General features: G+C 39.8%; 1 long non-coding RNA gene across 1 annotated transcript in view; it reads right to left on the bottom strand.

Annotated features, from left to right (window-relative positions):
* LOC134970133 (uncharacterized) overlaps window positions 1–18196 on the bottom strand; it is a 119612-nt gene extending 101416 nt beyond the window's left edge. The window contains exon 1 of the long non-coding RNA XR_010189684.1: window positions 18077–18196. This is a non-coding gene — a long non-coding RNA (uncharacterized LOC134970133). The remainder of the gene's footprint in view (window positions 1–18076) is intronic.
* Window positions 18197–18237: the final 41 nt, after the last annotated feature.

Raw genomic sequence — 18237 nt, forward strand, 5'->3', positions numbered from 1 at the left:
CAATGCACAGCTTATGGAACACCAGACAGCAAGGCATGGCTTATGGTACACACCAGCCAGCAATGCACGGCTTATGGAACACCCCAGCCAGCAATGCACAGCTTATGGAACACCAGACAGCAAGGCATGGCTTATGGAACACACCAGCCAGCAATGCACGGCTTATGGAACACCAGACAGCAAGGCATGGCTTATGGAACACACCAGCCAGCAATGCATGGCTTATGGAACACCAGCCAGCAAGGCACGGCTTATGGAACACCAGCAAGGAAGGCAATGCTTATGTAACACCAGCCAGCAATGCACGGCTTATGGAACACCAGACAGCAAGGCACAGCTTATGGAACACCAGACAGCAAGGCACGGCTTATGGAACACCAGACAGCAAGGTACGGCTTATGGAACACAACAGCCAGCAAGGCGCAGCTTATGGAACACACCAGCCAGCAAGACATGCCTCATGGAACACGAGCCAGCAAGGCACAGCTTATGGGAAACCAGCCAGCAAGTCACGGCTTATGGAACACCAGACAGCAAGGCATGGTTTATGGAACACACCAGCCAGCAAGGCACAGCTTATGGAACACACCAGCCAGCAAGACATGCCTCATGGAACACGAGCCAGCAAGGCACAGTTTATGGAACACCAGTAAGCAAGGCACGGCTTATGTAACACCAGTAAGCAGGGCACGGCTTATGTAACACACCAGCCAGCAAGGCACAGCTTATGGAACACACCAGCCAGCAAGGCATGATGAAGACATTGTTTATGGAACATCAGCAATTTGAAAAAAAGTTAAAAATCCAGTTAAATTTATTATTACACTGCCCTCACCCTTACATATAAGACACATTGACACTATAATTAGATTAATGTGCAAACACCAATAAATAAATGCCTTTTGATACTAGCTACATTATGTTAACATTAGCCATGTAGGTGTCGTTCTCATCTGTATTCTGTCACGACCCATAATATGCAGACAGGATGCAATGCATCAAAACTAGAGGCTTTTAAGCCCCGTCAAAAACGTCACTCCAGACGACCACTGTGATATTACCATTGATGTGTTAAAAAAATGAGACAGACCTACATTAACAGCACCATAGTGATAATTATATCTTGTAAAAGTCTGTGATGTTTCCTGCAAAAATACTGTTACTCAAATAGTGCTTGACGGTTTGTATGAAACAATCCTTAAAGCAAATTGCATCCCAGTGTAAAAAATATCATACCACTGTAATATAGTTAACCCATCCTAACAAGGCAAGCAAGGACAGAAAATGGGAAAATTAAAAGACATTTCAAACTGATTTGGTAGCAAGAAACAGATGTAGTTTTGTATAAAAAAAAAAATAGAAGCAAAAATTTGAATGAGATACAAATTATTTAATTTTATTTATTTTTTATTTTATGTTGACAGGTCCATTCACATTTAGCAAGTTTGTTACAGATGCAAATTTCTGATGGGACAAAAAAAATCTCAACCGGAGTAAGGGATCATTCACAGTAGAGTAATTGTTATGTACAATGATCAGACAGGCTGGCTGCTTACACTCAGATAACAGCATTTGGCATTGGCTGGGCAAACCTGACTTCCCTCCTCTACAAACAACCCAGTAAGGTTACGTATATGAAAAAAGTGACCCTAAGTGGATGTTTTTCGGTATGTTATGTATGAATTGGCGAGCTCACACTCTGCTTGTGCACAACACATACTTAATCAGTGTATTATACTGAGTAGTTAATTTAATGTATAATATTTCTTTCTATAGAGGAACTTACTGGTTATTTAATCATTTTGGTGTTTTATCATTTTATAAATACTATGCATTATTTTCATATCATATTGATGAATACATAACTGTAATACATAAATATAAATGTTTTCTAATACCTTATTATTGTACTGTACTGCATTGTAGTAAAACACTATTGAAGCAAATGTTAGTGGATACCGATCCTAAATTGGGTCTAGGATTTACGACTTGAAGAATAGTGTAACATCCCTTTTTCCACTTGTTTTAATACTGTAATGTGCTTGTTGTCATAATTGTACCAATGTACATTGGGCCTGATTCAGGGGCGTGTTAAGAGAGGAGGGGACCCGTGTACAGCCTCCGTCACGTGCCCCCTCCTCTCTGGCAGCAGTAGACTCTAGCATAATGCCAGAGTCTACTGCGCATGTGCAGGTCTCCGAGAATATGGCAGCTACGCCTTGTTCCTGGGGACATCTCCAGTACACATGCACAAATCACTTGGAAATGGCCACGGCCGCCATTTTCCAAGTGATTTGTGCCCGCACAGCAGGACTCAGGAGGGGTAAGTATAATATATGGGTGCAGTGTGTGTGGTGTGGGCCCCCCTGAACCCAGGGACCCGTGTGCACTGCACACACAGCACCCATTATAGAAACACATATGGTCTGATTCAAAGATGTATGTAAACCCAATGGTTTACTTCTATCTCCGATGGCTGTCATTCTGCACATGTGCAGAATGAGTTCTGCGTGATCACTTGCAGTTCCCACTTAGCTGCAGCATGTCTTACATGCTGCGGCATTTTTCAGGGGCAGAGTGTGGGTGACGATGGGGACCGGTCTATAAAATGGGGGCATGCCTTTTTGTAGGAGTGCTGACTCTGCTGAGTCCAGGTTCTGCAGCTGTGGATGCAGATTTTCTGGCCCTGGCAGAGGAGTTCCGGCAGCCAGTCTGAGCAGTGTAGGACTGGGGCATAAAGGGCCCACCGGGGGGAATGCAGTGGTAGGGGCCCATGTGTGGGGGCGTTGCCATTCTCCATAGGGGGTGTGGTCTTCCACCACAGAGTTTTGGCTAAACATTCGAGAGTGCATAGTCTGGGCCACTTGATAAATACTGTATATAAAAGTATTCTTCTAGTGTATGCATTATAATGTACCAGAATAATAATACTGTATGCCATAGTCCTGTGGAGTATAAGGTAACACGTGTAATTCAAGTGCACAGTCTAGAACCTGATTTTTAGAGGAGGAGGTGGGCCCCCAGGCAGTTTCCCCTGTACCCCTGTAGGCCAGTCCAACTCTGAGTCTAAGTAAGTTGAGGCTTACTCAGAAGGCTAAAGGCTGTGACTATTTTTCTAGTTAACCATCTCATAAAGTTACATTTTAGGTTTTATTTGTAATTAATATTTATTATTTTAAATAGTTTTTATTTTGGGAAAATTAAAAATGTTAACTATAGTTATTAAAAATTTGGTTCTGCTGATAGCCCAATTAATATGCCACTGTAAGTGTCTTCTCATCCTCAATGTTCTTTGTGTACAGCAATTGGTGTATTTTCACTTAATGTCACGATCTTACAGTACTTTGACTTATATATACATTTCTTATTCAGAACCACAAGACATACGTCATAAAAAAGCATACAACTAAACCAGGAATACAAATCATCTACACAAAAGAAAAGAGCACAAAAAGGAATTAAACATAGTAGTGACTTAATATAAGTGCAAATGAGGAAAGAGTATGATGGTGCTTTAGAAACAATAGACAATAATAATAAAAACAAGGGTGTGTAATCATACTGTGGAACAAATATAAGCAGCATACAAGAACCTGTGATGTCCAGACTGTCATTTACATTGGAGTTTCCTTTTTATGCAGACAATAGAAACCACAGCTAACCACATTAAGATTGCACATAAATCACACCTATTTTCCACTTACTGTATGTGAAGTAGTCATAGTGTGCTTTTTATTTACCCTGTTATAAGTATGTAAATGTATTGCATATATTTTGTAACTTTGGGATTTACTCAGCCATTGTGTATATGCAGAGTACACACAGCATTCCTAAATACCAGTATCCCGGGGCAGTATCACTAGAAGAGTTAGTAATGTTTGAAAAAAATGTACAAGGTTCTCAGAAAAGCAGCCTTACTAATAATAATAATAATAATAATAATAATAATGATTGTAGGAAGGAAGTTTTGTAATAAAGAAAGATAATTTTAGATGATTATGTACGTACTTTTCAGAAGTGACTAAAAGAAAGAATAGGTATGCCACTAAAGAAGGTAAAGCCACATAAAGTACGATAAACGGCAAATACACACACAAACATACTATGCATAGATATAACATAAATAAGAGCTAAGCCTAAAATCTAAAATATATTTAGTTAAAACTAAAAAAAATGACAATATGAAAACAGTAAAAACAAATAAGTTAAAAGAATAATTTATTTGCCAACAAAATACCAAAAGTAATATAATAATAATAATAATAATAATAATAATAATAATAATAATAATAATAATATAATATAATATAAGTACGTTTTCTGTTTTACATTTCTACCCAAACTAACTACGGTTCTGATCAGCAGAGTCCTCCCTTTCAGTGTTTTCCAAATAACTTTTTGTTTGCTAAATTGTAGAGAAAATAACTGTGTATATTTGTGTAGCTACTTCGGGTAACAAAATGTAAGTGGTTCACATGTCTTACATTGTGTGTAACTCAACCCAGCCTTATGCAAATTCCTGCAGGCTACACCTATAAATATTTCATTACATGACAGAAGAATTAGTTATATTGTAATGTTTCCCTGCAGCATGGATTACAGAGGTGGGATTTGGAAAGTGAGTTCTTCATTGAGAGAAAAGCAAGTAATACCGCAGAGATACGTATACGTTGTTAATGTTGCACAGACAAATGACATGACTAGAACTGGTTTGGAAAATGTACTGTATGCTATAAATCATTACTGTAGCAGTGAATCTGTGTGGTTAATTGCTTATAGTTACTATACTGATCAAAATGAAAGGATATATATTTCAGATACCTATGCACCTAGAGAATATATACAGTATACATTCCTGTGAATATGTGGTATTCACAGAACTTCATGGTGACTTGTATTATTTGACTGTAACCTCTACAGGATAGTGCCCTTTTAGGGATTATCCTGTGGGTTTTGATTACTGTAATCGATTACTTATTATTATTATGTATTACCAGTTATTTATATAGTGCACACATATTCCGTAGCACTTTACAAATTTACCTTGTGATTTACCTTTCTTCACGTGTTATTTGTATACATGCATAGATACACACAGAGTTAAATATACTGTATACTCAGATACATTTTATCACGTGAAGTTGATTTGAGTTGGCTTTTTTTCATCTCTATTGGTAGAGTGACTATAGTATGAGACAAATGGTATTGCTCCATGATAATAATGCACATAAATGTTCATTTACATAAAATGTACACATAGAAACGTAAAAACTGACATGAACTATAAATTGTATGTCGTTGCTTTATAGCAGGGGTGCGGAACCTTCGGCCCTCCAGCTGTTGTTGAACTACACGTACCAGCATGCCTTGCTACAGTTTTGCTATTTGGCCATGCTAAAACTGTTGCAGGGCATGCTGGGATGTGTAGTTCAACAACAGCTGGAGGGCCAAAGGTTCCCCATCCCTGCTTTATAGTGTAAATGATAGAACTTGCCTATGATTCTTGTATTATTATTATTATTATTATTATTATTATTATTAATTTCTATTTATATAGTGCTGAAATATTATGTTGGACTGCACACACCAGGGATCATAACACAAATTACACACAATGATATGAAACAAGGTGTATGGTAGGTGGCCTTGCCCAAATGAGCTTACAATCTAATAGTTATGGGGAACCCTTGATCCATAAAGTTAGTGGGATGACAACTGTAATTTCTGGTGGGGTACCTACATGTGGCTTTCTCCTACCAGCCATTGGCAATTGGCAGTACGGATGGTGTAATGGTTAGCATTACTGCCTCACAGCACTGAAGTCATTGGGTCGATTCCCACCATGGCCCTAACTGTGTGGAGTTTGTATATTCTCCCCGTACTTGTGTGGGTTTCCTCCGGGTACTTCGGTTTCCTCCCACAATCCAAAAATATACTGGTAGGTTGGATCCCAAAAAAGTAAATAAAAATGTACCCTAGCGTGAATGTCTGTGCGTGTACATGTGGTAGGGAATATAGCTTGTAAGCTCCACTGGGGCAGGGACTGATGTGAATGGCTAAATATTCTCTGTAAAGCGCTGTGGAATATGTGTGCGCTATATAAATGACTGGTAATAAATAATAAATACATTTCTGTACAGCCCCCTGACAGTGTACGGCTGGAATAAGGATAGATAGCAGAAAGCAGTGACACGAAACATGAAGCAATCACTGTAGATATCTGCTGTTACCCATAGCTGTCCTTCAGGGTTGTAACTAGTGGTGTGCAAGTGGCCCTGGGGGTGGCAGAGTTTCTGCCCCGCGGCAGCTGCTTGCAGGGTGCCTGGAATAGTACCCTGCAGCCAAGAGAGCAACTGACATGTTCAAGGGACTCTCTAGGCAGTGCTGTACATTACAGAGCCAGCTGCCCTGCTCCCTAGGTACCACATCATGATGTCACTGGTTCAGGGGGCGGCACTGCTGTCCTTCACCATTCACTGAGCCTCCTTCCTCTTTTGGGTCTACAGAAGACTTTTGATTCAGGCCACACATGCAGTTCTGTAGTTATCCACCAGCTAATACTTGTTCCTTGCTTTTCAGTGGCTTCTTCTACCAACAAGGAGCAATAGAGATTACCGAACCAGGAACAGTGGTGGCATCAGCAATGGCAGTTAAACATAGCATCCTGCATCAGGGTGTTTTAAGAGAGGGGGGACACATGTACAGCCTCCGTTGCGGGCCCCCTCCTCTCTGGCAGCAAGTAGACTCTGGCATACTGCCAAAGTCTATTGTACAAGCACAGGACTCCAGGAATATGACACCCGCGCCTTGTTCCCGGGGACATCTCCAGTGCGTAAGCGCAAATCACACAAAAATGCCCATTTTCCAAGTGATTTGTGTCCACACTGCAGGGCCGCCACCACGGGACTCTGGAGTGTTACGTATAATATATAGGTGCAGGGTGTGCGGTGTGGGCCCCCCTGGGCCCACCGCACACATTATAGAAACACCTTTATCCTGCATTAATAACATATATGTACAGACTAAGGAGCCTGATTCTAAGTCACAAACAAGTACATAAGTATACTGTATGCATCTAGTGGCTATCGGCAAACTGCACAAGCACCACCCCCGGCTTGTGCACCTTGACAGATGATTTGTGCACGGCTGGTTGTCTCTATCCTTGAAATGGCTGTTTCTGAGTCTCCACTGGGCAGCTACCTTGCAACCACAAGCGATCCATTGAGAGGGGGTGACATGGGAGTGCTGTGGGCTTGTAGAGTCAGAGTCCCATGCTATTTTCGCCCTGCACGGGGTAGGTGTTAGTGTACCAACGATAACAATGTGGCGCTGCAAACAGAAAAACAGTGACCATCTGCCCTTGCAGCCTCTTTGCATGCAACTCAGAATCAGGACCTATATTAATGTTGGAAATTTAGTAAATGTGTTTAGAAAGCAGCTGAGAATAATACTATATATTGTGTTAGAAAGTACATTATTGGTTTATATAGGATTGTAAGTCCTAGAACACAGAACTGTCCCTCTATGTAATTCATGTTATGTATTTTAGCTATGGGGGTAATTCCAAGTTGATCGCAGCAGGAATTCTGTTAGCAATTGGGCAAAACCATGTGCACTGCAGGGGAGGCAGATATAACATGTGCAGAGAGAGTTAGATTTGGGTGTGGTGAGTTCAATCTGCAATCTAATTTGCAGTGTAAAAATAAAGCAGCCAGTATTTACCCTGCACAGAAATAAAATAACCCACCCAAATCTAACTCTCTCTGCAAATGTTATATCTGCCTCCCCTGCAGTGCACATGGTTTTGCCCAACTGCTAAAAAAATTCCTGCTGCGATCAACTTGGAATTACCCCCTATGTGTGTTCCATGTATCTTCCCTGTGCACAGTGCAATGGCATATCCAGCATCTTTGGGGTTTGTTAGTGTGGACTGACCACATGTACCAGCATGTCCAATAGTAATATGGATCCCAATAGGATAATTATCTGTCATTAGGGCTGTTTTTGTGTTAAACATGCTGTGAAATTGAGCCAATTGCCAAATACTGGTATTGTTGTGTGTATGGCTAGCTGTGCACTCTACACCAAGATACATGGCAGAATTTTCAATGATGAGTCATATATTATACAACTATTTAATGCTAAACACAGCATAGTAGAATTCTCTGGGTCTTATAAAATTTTTAGTAGAAGCAGTTGTTGTTGTTATTATTATTATTATTATTATTAGAGCTGTTTGAGGCCCAGTTGTGGTAGATTACACTGATTTAATCATTCACCCATCTATGGCCTTGTATGTGCCATATTACAAGCAGCTGCATGGAGAAATAGGTTTCTATTGGTGCATATGGACACACACCCCAGGATGCATGTGCAAAGGTGGCTATTGCCAAAGCTGAGTGTGCAGCAACGGAAGGGGATCCATGCACTTACACAGTAACACCATATGTTCTGCTTATGGAACTCAAGAAGCAGCTGCACTATGGGGTAAGACCTATCTTGATGTCCCTTATTGTGGTTGGCCAAATTGGAGAGCTCCAACTGCTTGATGGTCTGGCTAAGTAGCCAACTGCAATGCCATTAGTGTGCCTATTTGAGATCATAAGCATACCTAACAATAGCATTTTTGGACACATTTGGTGTGCAATACACCCTAACACATTCAGGCAAGAGTGATATAAACCAAACTAGTCATCAAAATTGCCACTTGTATGACCCATTCCGCATAAATGGGAAAATGGATCAGATGACATCTGAATTTCTTTTGTCTGAGATAGTAATGGGTCCCTTTATAAACACTGGTACGAACCTACAAAACCCAATCTTGACAATATCTGCTGCAATATACTTCTTTGTCCAACAATGATCAGATTATGGTGCATTATGGTAAATTTGGTTGTAAGAAGACAGCAGATGGCTGCAAATTCCGTTTTTATGATACCATTACATCTTCACTAAAAAGCCCCAAGGATGCCATAAGAAATACTACTGATTGGCCATAGCGCTGAATGACCAGATCTTGCCAAATTGGGCACTTACATGTAGGGCATAAGGTCATACCAGGTGCTAGGAGGCTAAATGGAAGGTGGCCATTTTTTTGTTGGAGGGGACATTTACAACCCAGGTAGATGTGAACAACCCAAGAGTGCTGAGACCGCAGCGAAGGTGGAAGTGGGCTGCGGCAGCATCATGAAACCCCTGCCTATGAGCAGTTAGGTAATGTGGCACAATGGCATAATTCTAAGTGGCATTACTGTGTGGGGCATAAATATGGTGCAAGAGGCATTGCGGTCTGTATGGGGCATAATATGTGAATATGGTGCAAGTGGCATTACTGTCTGTATAGGGCATACTATGTGAATATGGTACAAGTGGCATTACTGTCTGTATAGGGCATACTATGTGAATATGGTACAAGTGGCATTACTGTCTGTATAGGGCATACTATGTGAATATGGTGCAAGTGGCCTTACTGTCTGTATAGGGCATACTATGTGAATATGGTACAAGTGGCATTACTGTCTGTATAGGGCATACTATGTGAATATGGTACAAGTGGCATTACTGTCTGTATGGGGCATACTATGTGAATATGGTGCAAGTGGCATTACTGTCTGTATAGGGCATACTATGTGAATATGGTACAAGTGGCATTACTGTCTGTATAGGGCATACTATGTGAATATGGTACAAGTGGCATTACTGTCTGTATAGGGCATACTATGTGAATATGGTGCAAGTGGCATTACTGTCTGTATAGGGCATACTATGTGAATATGGTACAAGTGGCATTACTGTCTGTATAGGGCATACTATGTGAATATGGTGCAAGTGGCATTACTGTCTGTATGGGGCATACTATGTGAATATGGTGCAAGTGGCATTACTGTCTGTATAGGGCATACTATGTGAATATGGTACAAGTGGCATTACTGTCTGTATAGGGCATACTATGTGAATATGGTGCAAGTGGCATTACTGTCTGTATAGGGCATACTATGTGAATATGGTGCAAGTGGCATTACTGTCTGTATAGGGCATACTATGTGAATATGGTGCAAGTGGCATTACTGTCTGTATAGGGCATACTATGTGAATATGGTACAAGTGGCATTACTGTCTGTATAGGGCATACTATGTGAATATGGTACAAGTGGCATTACTGTCTGTATAGGGCATACTATGTGAATATGGTGCAAGTGGCATTACTGTCTGTATAGGGCATACTATGTGAATATGGTGCAAGTGGCATTACTGTCTGTATAGGGCATACTATGTGAATATGGTGCAAGTGGCATTACTGTCTGTATGGGGCATAATATGTGAATATGGTGCAAGTGGCATTACTGTCTGTATAGGGCATACTATGTGAATATGGTACAAGTGGCATTACTGTCTGTATAGGGCATACTATGTGAATATGGTACAAGTGGCATTACTGTCTGTATGGGGCATACTACGTGAATATGGTACAAGTGGCATTACTGTCTGTATAGGGCATACTATGTGAATATGGTACAAGTGGCATTACTGTCTGTATAGGGCATACTATGTGAATATGGTACAAGTGGCATTACTGTCTGTATAGGGCATACTATGTGAATATGGTACAAGTGGCATTACTGTCTGTATAGGGCATACTATGTGAATATGGTGCAAGTTGCATTACTGTCTGTATAGGGCATACTATGTGAATATGGTACAAGTGGCATTACTGTCTGTATAGGGCATGCTATGTGAATATGGTGCAAGTTGCATTACTGTCTGTATAGGGCATACTATGTGAATATGGTACAAGTGGCATTACTGTCTGTATAGGGCATACTATGTGAATATGGTGCAAGTGGCATTACTGTCTGTATAGGGCATACTATGTGAATATGGTGCAAGTGGCATTACTGTCTGTATAGGGCATACTATGTGAATATGGTACAAGTGGCATTACTGTCTGTATAGGGCATACTATGTGAATATGGTGCAAGTGGCATTACTGTCTGTATAGGGCATACTATGTGAATATGGTGCAAGTGGCATTACTGTCTGTATAGGGCATACTATGTGAATATGGTGCAAGTGGCATTACGGTCTGTATGGGGCATACTATGTGAATATGGTGCAAGTGGCATTACTGTCTGTATAGGGCATACTATGTGAATATGGTGCAAGTGGCATTACGGTCTGTATGGGGCATACTATGTGAATATGGTGCAAGTGGCATTACTGTCTGTATAGGGCATACTATGTGAATATGGTGCAAGTTGCATTACTGTCTGTATAGGGCATACTATGTGAATATGGTGCAAGTGGCATTACGGTCTGTATGGGGCATACTATGTGAATATGGTGCAAGTGGCATTACTGTCTGTATAGGGCATACTATGTGAATATGGTGCAAGTTGCATTACTGTCTGTATGGGGCATACTATGTGAATATGGTACAAGTGGCATTACTGTCTGTATAGGGCATACTATGTGAATATGGTACAAGTGGCATTACTGTCTGTATAGGGCATACTATGTGAATATGGTGCAAGTTGCATTACTGTCTGTATGGGGCATACTATGTGAATATGGTTAGTGGTGCAAGTAGAAATATTTTCTTAGTGGTACTGAGTGCTGAAAAATGGGCGTGATCACGTTTTGTGAGGGGGTGTGGCCACATGCTGCTAGTGGGAGTGGCTACATGACAATAGCGGCGTGGCCACATGACAGGCCCCCTTTTTTTTTTTTATCTGGAGGCAAGGCTAAAAATATATAGTAATGCCCCAGTATAATAGAAATATATAGTAATGCCTCCAGTATAATAGAAATATATAGTGATACCTCCAGAATTATAGAAATATACTGTAATGCCCCCAGTTTAAGAACAATATATAGTAATGCCCCCAATTTAATAACAATATATAGTAATGCCTCCATTATAACAGGAAAATACAGCCACTGTCGCACTCCCAGTAACCCTGACAAAGTGGGAGGAGCCGTCATACTGCCAAGCACCATGGTCTTGTTGCTTTGTGGAACATTATAATTGTGGTATTGGCAAAGTGTGTGGCAGGTGGTACTGCGTACCCGCTGCCAAATTCTTAAGGGTACTCCATACCCGAGTGTACCCGCACACTTGCACCGCTGAATATGGTGCAAGTGGCATTACTGACTGTGTGGGGCATACTATGTTAATATGGTGCAAGGAGCATTACTGACTGTGTGGGGCATACTATGTTAATATGGTGCAAGGAGCATTACTGACTGTGTGGGGCATACTATGTTAATATGGTGCAAGGAGCATTACTGACTGTGTGGGGCATACTATGTTAATATGGTGCAAGGAGCATTACTGACTGTGTGGGGCATACTATGTTAATATGGTGCAAGTGGCATTACTGACTGTGTGGGGCATACTATGTGAATATGGTGCAAGGAGCATTACTGACTGTGTGGGGCATACTATGTTAATATGGTGCAAGGAGCATTACTGTCTGTGGGGCATAATATGTTAATATGGTGCAAGGGGCATTATTGTCTGCGTAGGGCATAATATGTTAATATGGTGTTATGAGCATTACTGAGTTGGGCATAATATGGTGCAAGGGGCACTATTGTGTCGGTATAAGGTAGTCTTTTCCTGCAAGGTCACACCCATTGCAGCATGGCCACACTCCTTTGATGGCCAAATATTTTATTTTCACAGTGTCAATGGGGTGCATTTTTTAGTGTTCGCACTGGAAACCAAATTGTCTAGAAACAGCCCTACTTGTGCGTGGCAACCTTAACCTTAAGGGATATCCAGAAGGTAACGATTCAACTTTTTTTTTTTTTTTTAAACAGCACCACACAGGTCAAGAAAGAGGTGTCTGATGCTTGGGCCAGTCAATCAACATTTCCCCAAGAGCTTGAGCTTTCCAACCTTTCATGGCTATTAGTATATATCCTTGCAGACTTTATGGACTGAAAATTATATTTTCAAAACACACACACACACACACACACACACACACACACACACACACACATATAATATTTTCAGTTTTATAGTTGACCATTACAAATGTGTATTCAGGTGGCCTTTGTATGAGTCAGTCCAATGTTTGTTGCCACAAAAGCAAATATTGCACATGAATGAACAGGATGCTGGGCTTTTAGGGCTAGTCTGGTCTGATCTGGGACACTTGACGCTTTATTCAAGCCTAGACTATTACAAGTAGAGATGTATTGGGAATCACAGTTGTTTGTTAATCATTATGTCCTACCCCTCATAACTTGATGCCTGAGGCCTAACTGCTAGTTTCTAAGCAGAACTACGGGGAGCATTTCCTTTGATTAGCTCTTATTGGATAATGAAAGTTAGACTAATAAAAGTGAATATCCCATCCTTGATACTGGGCTACTATAAAGTTGTACATTTGCATCTATGTTACTAAATGCACAACGAGGTGTGTATAGCAGATGTGTCACATCTGTAATATAAAAAGGCACATTTTTTTGCTATGCATTATGCTAATAGGTATTGACCAAGGTCAATATATCTCAATATATCTAACGTGAGCATGCATCTCACATCCAGCATAGCTGTCTATCAATTCACAGCAGACAAGAGGTTGTGGCAAAATAAAACCATTTTAGCAACATTGTGAATCAGACATGATAAGTGTCATACTTGGTTTTGTAGGTGTTAGTGATAGACCAATGACACATCATAAATATTGCCCATTTGTAACTCATAGTTTCCTATGTGCTCTGCTACGCAAGCAATTGTGAATAGCTTTGTACTTGTACAATGTAATAACCGCACAGTATATCAGGAAATTAATTTAGTTTGTAGCGTTTAATCGAACGAGTCATTAATCGCACATTGGGGAGATTTTAGGTGATTCTGGCCAGCTGAAATAAATAAAATTTGATTCATCGCGTAAAAACACTTACAGACGCTATGTATTTTTTTCAGTGATTAAAATCCTGAGAATTTAATTGAAGAGACTAAAAACCACCAAACAATGCAAATTTTCCTGAGCACCTCTATGAGGTGAGAGGGAAAATGAGTGATGTTAATGGTCACAAAGTGCCATTCTGGATGATACTTAAAGGTTGTCATTCTAAATTATAAATTAATCAATCTATATCACAACAGAAACAATATAAGCATAATCAAAAAATCTCATTCAGATTGTGAAATCACAAGATTTTAAATGTAATTTTTTTTATCACTTACTGAATGCACTAGGTGCCAAACTACACACAGTACAGTGGTTTTGTGTGTTGTATTCTCTAGCGTTACCAAATTAACTATGTAAATCAAGTGAAATATCTATGCCTGGTGGCTCCGATGCAACTAATGCTTATGCACTTCTCATTTGCCTGCAGTATTTACCAAGCTAATTTACGCCATGCAAATGAGATATTTGCAGTGATGACACAGTTAAAACAAAAAACTAAAATCAGATTTACTGTAAAACACAAATCCACCCTGGTGTTTAACTTAATTTTATTTTCTGTATTACTATTATTATTATTATTATTATTATTATTATTATTATTTGTGGAGCAAGCATACATAACATGAATTTATCCGAACACATATTTGCCACTTGAAAATAACTGTTTAATAGTCAAAATCGACTTATATGTGGGAACTGTTATCCCTTACATGTATAATTTCTTAATGACATAACTTTTCTGTGTGTGTTGCTCTCTTTATCACATGATAACAAAATAATGAATTCATTTAATTCTGAAAAACCTGGCAGCTGTGAATCTCCTACCAATAGTATTAAAGACAGTGACAGCACAAAAAGAGTCCATTCTAGGTCTGGCAAGCGCTCATCAGCCACCAAATGGCATAAAACTGACAACAAAGCACAAATGAATGTACTGATTTCAGTCCCCCATCAGTTGGTTCTGGTTAAAGATTTGCCTTAAGCCACCCCATATTACTTATGATTCAATTATGTGTATTTGTTTGACCTCTGCTCAATTATCTGCTGTCAGAAATAATGGAGGGGGATTAAATTTGGGACTTCTATACTGGGTATTGATCATCTGGAAATAAATCTAAAGTAGAGGGTTGATGAGCTCCTATTGTCTAGGAAAGTGCAAACACCACAAAGGCTGAATATTATCCAGGATTACACTGGCTGGGGCAAGATTTAGGGTGGAGTGTGGACTATATTGTAGAACAAAGAGTGCTTAAATTGTGATCAATTTATAACAAAAAAAAATTATTGGTTTAATGATTGATTCTTATAACATACATAGTAAAATGTATTTGGTAAATATGTAAAACTGTATTAGTATCTGTATTATTAAATATTGGCCAAATAAAGAGAAATGCTGCAGTATTAAATAAAACCATTTATTTTCTAAATGGAAACGATTGCCTGATGGAAGTTTGATACAATGTTACACCTCTCACAGCCAGATGTATCCAGCTCACGGGTGAATCTAATTTGAGATAACCCATTCCATGCCAAATGTGCTATTTAGGCAGTGCTGAAGCCTGAAACTGTATGTTACAATTACACCATCTGCAAAAGGGTTAAATGAATGGATACCTTGTTACTTCCCAGAATAGTCTACAGGTAGGTCCACTCTAGATACTGTAGTTCATGCATTTAAATGTTTTATCATCAGTGATTTATGATATTTTGCTTTTTAATTGTTTTATTTGCAAGTTTATAAAAGCAATTGTTAGTAAAATTGGCATCGGGACTGAAAAGCTGAAAGAACACCATCAATACCTTAAAATTTGCAAACATTTAAATGCAGACACAGGCTATTAAATGTAATTGATGTATTCCCAGCACTGCTGGACCTTATTCTCGCTCAGATACATCGTATACAGAACAGCACCAAGGAGGGGCGGTGAGGGCAGAGGCAGAGCAGGGGAATAAAACTGGGGTGTTGGGGTTGTGTGTGTGAAAATACTGTATGTGTAACACACGCACACGCACATATATATATATATATATATATATATATATATATATATAAAATCAGCTTATTACAGTTTCAGGATTTTTTTTAACGCTGAATGTTTTAACCTGTATACTGATACACTATATATTATACTATTAAAACGTGTTTTGTTCTTAAGCAACACTGTATATGTTGCATATAGGCATTTATAGAACCAATGTATAGTCAATGCATATAGCTTATTTAATACCGCTAAACTTTGTAGAATAGAGTGGATACGATACACCCACACGTAAATGGAGACAGCAACGCCATCTCGTCTCTAAGAAGAACTATGTATCAATCACTGCCAAGGGATGTGTTTAAATATTCAGTGAAAAATAATGACTTGTTCGGTATCACCTATAGGAAGATTATTATGTCCATCCTTCAAACTCAGCCCCCAACTGGGTTCTATTTTCCGTCAGGCACAAGGCACACCATTACCGTGTCTTGAACATATAATCCGGGACTCACCCTAAAATTGCAAAATTAGAAGAAAGTCTAGAAAAATAAATAGGGAAACTTTGCTTGGATTGCAAGTAAAAAATAGTTGCAAGATATATCCAAGTGTTATAATTATAACTTCGAGTACATATAGTTATTAAATGATACATTTTAGCATTTTGTTTCAAATTTGTAAAATAGGAAACAAAAAATTGCAGCAAGAAGATAAATGAAAACAGAAAACAATAAATAAATTTAAAAAAAAACAAAATTAAGACAAGTACAGCTGTTCTGTGCAATCAGTCAACATAACTAAGTAGCCGTCATCGTGGAGGTTTAGTGTGTTAGGGTCAAGTCTGGGTATCAGGGGGCACTTCAGATTAATAGTATCCCTGTGGTATGTAAAGGGATGCTGCTAGATGAAGGGAGATACTGAGTTGCAACGATGGAGTCCTCCGACGTGATCTGATTTTATTTATTTATTTTTTTCACCATAAATCAGCTTTATCCAGAACCTGCCATCCCAAATCCCATCTACTCCGCAGAAGCATGGAGTGATTCCTTACCCTTTCTCCTCCAGCTCTGAAGCTCCGCCCACTTCTCTGTAGAGCTTTACTGACCGACGGCATCGGCAACCAATCATTTCTCGAGGGCCGACCCCACAGTCAGTCTACAACACAACTTCTCTGATCCTGGACAGACTCCAGAGTTTGTGCAGATGTATTTATTAGTGTCCAGCACATGAGAAGCAGCAGCAGCAGTATCTATGACACTCAGGCATGCCCATGGCGCTGTCATCTTATGTGATCTAAAGGCATCATATCACCAGCGTGGTTCTGTGCAAATATGCCACTTTTATTTACTAACGAGAAAGCAATGAGTGCTGCACACTGATAGAAACATAGAAACATAGAATTTGATGGCAGATAAGAACCACTTGGCCCATCTAGTCTGCCCCTTTTTTTATCCTTTAGGCAATCTCAACCCTTTTTGAACCTTAATTCTTTGTAAGGATATTCATACGCCTATCCCAAGCATGTTTAAATTGGCTAATGTAGCACTGTCCTGGCTGCTGGTAACAGGTCAGCATGGGGGAGAGGGGGCAAGTGACCATTCACCAAGATTCACCCACACTTACTCTGTGTTACAGTAACTTCTGTAATATGCATCTAAGTGTTCCGCAATCAGCATCGGTTTCTCTTTTCAGTAAGTACACTTTTACTAACAGAACTCCCATATAACGGGCACAAATTATAGGTCCACAGTGTAAATCCATTTATCTGTATGCCAGGCGGCCAGAGTACAGTTCTGTATGGCAATAGGGCAGGGGAGATACAATGCATAAAGGAGAATTTAACACACACACACACACACACACACACACACACACACACACACACACACACACACACACACATATATTGTGACAGCAAAGTGTAAGAACCTCTCCCATCATTTACAACGTCCCAAAGGTAACTGTATAAGTTAGCATGCATAACATTGAATAAAAACATATATACTGTATATATATATATAGTGTGTGTGTGTGTGTGTGTGTGTGTGTGTGTGTGTGTGTGTGTGTGTGTGTGTGTGTGTGTGTGTGTGTGTGTGTGTAATTTATGTGTGTGTCTCAGTCTTGGATGGGCTCCACAGTCAGCGCCCAGGTACTTCAGGTACTCACTATAATCAGCCGAGTGGACAGACATAGAGAAGACAGCAAGTGGCCATCGGAGCTTACAATCAGCCATCGCCAAGTACTTTATTAGGGAAGGGATAACTCTCCCCTGACCATAAGAAATTCCTATAGTGACAGAGCGGACTGGTGGCTGTTGCTAAGAGGGT

This window comes from Pseudophryne corroboree, chromosome 11 (assembly GCF_028390025.1).
Source record: "Pseudophryne corroboree isolate aPseCor3 chromosome 11, aPseCor3.hap2, whole genome shotgun sequence".
NCBI lineage: Eukaryota > Metazoa > Chordata > Amphibia > Anura > Myobatrachidae > Pseudophryne > Pseudophryne corroboree.